The sequence below is a fragment of the Gavia stellata genome, unplaced genomic scaffold, assembly GCF_030936135.1.
Source record: "Gavia stellata isolate bGavSte3 unplaced genomic scaffold, bGavSte3.hap2 HAP2_SCAFFOLD_116, whole genome shotgun sequence".
Taxonomy (NCBI): Eukaryota; Metazoa; Chordata; class Aves; order Gaviiformes; family Gaviidae; genus Gavia; species Gavia stellata.
In genome coordinates, this window is record NW_026777221.1 from 61,499 (window position 1) to 65,994 (window position 4,496).

A 4,496-nucleotide genomic window follows, 5' to 3' on the forward strand; every position below is an offset into this window, starting at 1 on the left:
TGGGAGGGGGCCAGGGCATCCAGTTTGGACTGGGGCAGGGCCCAGTCTGTCCTGGGAGGGGGCCAGGGGATCCCGTTTGGACTGGGAAAGGGCCCAGTCTGTCCTGAGAGGGGGCTAGGGAATCCAGTCTGCACATGGAATGATCCCAGTCTGTCCTGGGCGGGAGCCAGGGGATCCACTTTGGACTGGGAATTATCTCATTTGGTCCTGGGAGGGGGCCAGGGGATCCATTCTAGACTGCGAACGATCCCAGTCTGTCCTGGGAGGGGGCCAGGGGATCCAGTTTGGACTGGGAATGATCCCAGTCTGTCCTGGGAGGGGGCCAGGGGATCCAGTTTGGACTGGGAATGATCCCAGTCTGTCCTAGGAGGTGTCCAGTGGTCCAGTTTGGACTGGGAATGATCCCAGTCTGTCCTAGGAACGGGCCAGGGGATCCCGTTTGGACTGGGACAGGGCCCAGTCTGTCCTGGAAGGGCACCAGGGGATACAGTTTGGACTGGGAATCATCCCAGTCTGTCCTGGGAGGGGCTAGGGGATCCAGTTTGGACTGGGAATGATCCCAGTCTGTCCTGGGAGGGGACCGGGGGATCCATATTGGACTGGAAATGATTCCATTCTGTCCTGGGAGGGGGCCAGGGCATCCAGTTTGGACTGGGAATGATCCCAGTCTGTCGTGGGAGTCGGCCAGGGGACGCAGTTTGGACTGGGAAAGAGCCCAGTCTGTAGTAGGGGGGTGCCAGGGGATGCAGTTTGGGGGGGGGGGGGGGCTGGGGTCAGCCTGGCATGGGGCTAAGGCCCACCCCATCGCGGCCACCATGTCATGGCCATCAGCTCCCCATGGGCACCAGCGTCTGTCCCAGCACCACCATCCCTGACCCAGGGGGACGTAGGAGGTGACGGGGCCACAGGGTGATGTCGTTTGGCAATGGACCTTGAGGGTGTGGAGAGGAAAACTGGCAGCCCTCGCACCCCGGGAGGGGTCATTTTCAATTCAAATCACCAAAATGTCTCATGATGTGCCAAGCCAGACTAGTCAAAGGGACTCAACAAGACGGTGAACAGAACTATACGTTCAGAGGACATGGCATTAGATGACGCAAATTTTGTGTCCTAGGGGCCAGGACATACCTTATAAGGCCATGCGGCCCCACCCCTCCTTTGTGTGCTGGGGACCAATACATACCTTATAAGGCCATGCAGCCCCACCCCTCCTTTGTGTGCTGGGGACCAGGACATGTATATAAGGCCATGCAGCCCCACCCCTCCTTTGTGTGCTGGGGGACAGGACACGTATATAAGGCCATGCTCGCCCACCCCTGGCTGATTGCAGACGCTGTCTCCGCTCGTGCATGGTCACGGGAGGCAGCAGCTGCTGAGAGGCAGTGACGCGCGACGTTGGTGGCTGTTGGTGGCAGCGTTTGGTTGCCATCCCTGCAGCCATGAGACAGGGCGGTGCAAGACGGGGGCCCATGGCACGCAGCCGCCCCTCACCCTGCCAGGGCCCGGCGCAGAAGGACGAGCACAAGCGGCAGCTGGAGAGGCTGCGGGCTGAGCTGGAGGCTGAGCGACTCCGCTCCCAAGAGCTGCGCCGCCGCTTCGCTGATGAAACTCGCGAGCTGAAGGAGGCGGCAGAGCGGGACCGGCAGCTCCAGGCCCAACGGCTGCGCTCCCAATGGGAGCAGCGGCAGGCACGGGAGCTCCAGCGGCTGCGGGAGCTGAACCAGCGGCAGCGGGCAGCGGAGATCCGCCAGCTGCTGCGCTCGAAGGAGGCTGAGCTGCGTGAGGTGCAGGGGGTGCTGCAGCAGGAGCGTGACGACACCATCCGTCAGGCACGGGACCTGCAGCAGCAGCTGGCCAAGGAGCTGGTGAAAAGAGCCTGGAGCAAGAGCGAGGCCCACAGGAAGCTCCAGGATGTCCTCGGCAAGCTGCGCTGGGAGACCACTGGCGAGCAGGCTGCTCGCATCCTGGGCCTTGAAAAAGAACTGCTGCTGCAGAGGAGACTCTTCCTAAAGTACATCTTGGAGCGGTTCGATGGCAAGCAGCCTGCTCCCTGCAATGGGGCCAGGGCCAAGGCTACAACCTGGCAGCACCTGCAGACCCTCCTGGGCACCGGGGCCGCTGGGCCCTGCTCTTTGGAGAGCCTCATGGCGCCTTCCTCCTGCAACGGAGAAGGGCAGCCGAATACCCACCAGAGCTTAAAAGACGCTTGCCTCCAGGAGGAAGGGAACAGCACGGACGTTTTTCTCGAGGCCGTGGGGCAAGACTTGCTGCCGCAGAGCTTGGAGTCCCCGCCACAAGGAAGCACCGGCAGCGGGCGGTCTGTGGCAGAGGTGGGTGTTCAGACTGAAGGGCAGCAGGAGGACTGGCTGCTGGGTAGCAGTCACAGCAAGCTGCTGGAGCACAACACCCACCTCCAGCGTGCCCTGAAGGACCTCGAGAGGCGATGCAGTGTCCTTCGAGAGGAGAACTGTCTTCTGAGGAAGGCAAGCTCTCCTGAAGTGCAGGAGGAGAGGGAGAGGCTCAAGCAGCAGGCTGCTAAGCTGCGCCTCATTAGCAAGCGGCTGCAAGAAAAAGCCCAGCAACTGCAGGCCATCGATGGCCTGATCAATGCTCAAGTGCCACTGCCCATCCAAGGCTCCACGAGGAACTGTGTATGACATGGTTTCCTCAGCAGAGGGCTGGAGAAATGGGAGAGCCTGCTGGAGCGTTGCTGGCACAGAACAAGCAGGATGAAATCAACAGCTGCAGAAAGTAACTTGAGGAGACAAAGTTAGCACTCCAGAGGAGTCTTCTTCTGTCTTCTTATTAAATCTTTTCTTAACGATCTCTGTGCGTACTCTCACTCTCTATCCTGTGTCTATGTGAACTGAAAGGACCATGTGCCAGCCACTGGGCGGCTGGAGTGGGTTGACTGGGTGCCGGCTACTGGAGTCAACCAGGGGGTGCAGGCACCCCTGGCTTGTGGTGCCAGCCACTGGCGTGGGTGCCAGTGCAGCTATTGGAGTGAGTGGGGGGGTCTCAGTGCAGCTACTGGAGCTTGTGGGGCTCTCAGCCACCAGGCGCTGGGGTGGTGTTGTGGTTTAAGCCCAGCTGGCAACTAAGCACCACACGGCCGCTCACTCACTCCCCCCCTGCCCCAGTGGGATCGGGGAGAGAATAGGAAAAGTAAAAGCGAGAAAGCTCATGGGTTGAGATAAAAACAGTTTAATAAGGGAAATGAAATAAAATAATAACAATAATGATGATAATAATAATAATAATTGCAATGAAAAGGAAAATAACAACAAACAAGAAAGGCAAGTGATGCAAATGAAAACAATTGCTCACCACCCTCCGACCGATGCCCAGCCCAAGCGGCGGTCCCCCGGCCAGCTTTCCCCCTAGTATATATACTGAGCATGACATCATATGGTATGGAATATACCTTTGGTTAGTTGGGGCCCGCTGTCCTGGCTGTGACCCCTCCCAACTTTTTGTGCACCCCCAGCCTACTCGCTGGTGGGGTGGTGTGAGGAGCAGAAAAGGCCTTGGCTCTGTGTAAGCACTGCTCAGCAGTAACTAAACCATCCCTATGCACCAACACTGTTTTCAGCACCAATCCAAAACACAGCCCCATTCTAGCTACTATGAAGAAAATTAACTCTATCCCAGCCAAAACCAGCACAGGCGGGAATGGTGTGTGTCCTGAGAACCACTTGATCCTGGGGGGACCGGCATGAGGGAGGCGATTGAGAGGCTCTGGGAGTGTCTGGATCTTTCCCAGACCCGGGGTGCATGGGGTGTGCGTGTGCATTCGCCAGCAACTTTCAAGCTGGACCAGCTGGTGACTAGGGGGAGCTCGGGTCTGAGCTGGGGTATCATGCGGGCAGAGGGTCCGTGCTGGCACCTGAGGAGATGTTGAAGCATGGGGGGCCTGCAGGACAAATGTGGGGTGCTGCATGTTGTCAGGGAGCACGAAGCTGGACCAGCCATTGAGTAGGGACCCGTGGGGTGGGTCAGAGGGACAAGATCTGGGCAGGGGTACCGGGGAGACAGAGGGGCCGTGCCAGTATGTGAGGGATCCATGACCATGCATGTGCTTGTGAAAACAAAGTGTGTCTTGTGGATGCCTGCACTGGTGACCTCCTGTCTGAGCCAGCCCAAGAGGCGGAGGGGACGCGGCTGCCTGTGTTTGTGTTTTACACGAGTCCCGCATGTGGGTGCTGTTGCCAGCAGTGCCTCATCTGTGGCAGTCCGTGTGACTGGCCCTGTCAGTGTCCTCTGCCTCTGTGTGTATCGCTGTGTGTGCATCTCTGGGATGTGTGCTCAGCTTCGCTACTAGTTCCACCTGCGAGTGGAAAAGTGGCACCTGCATCCCTCAGCCTGGGAAAAGACCTGAGGTCCTCAGGCACCGGGCTGGGCTCCAGGAGATGGGCAGGACCATACTGGCTGCTACTGGTTTGTACTGGGCTCCAGCAGCACGGCAGGAGGGGTTCTGGGCTGGAGTGGATGCAAGT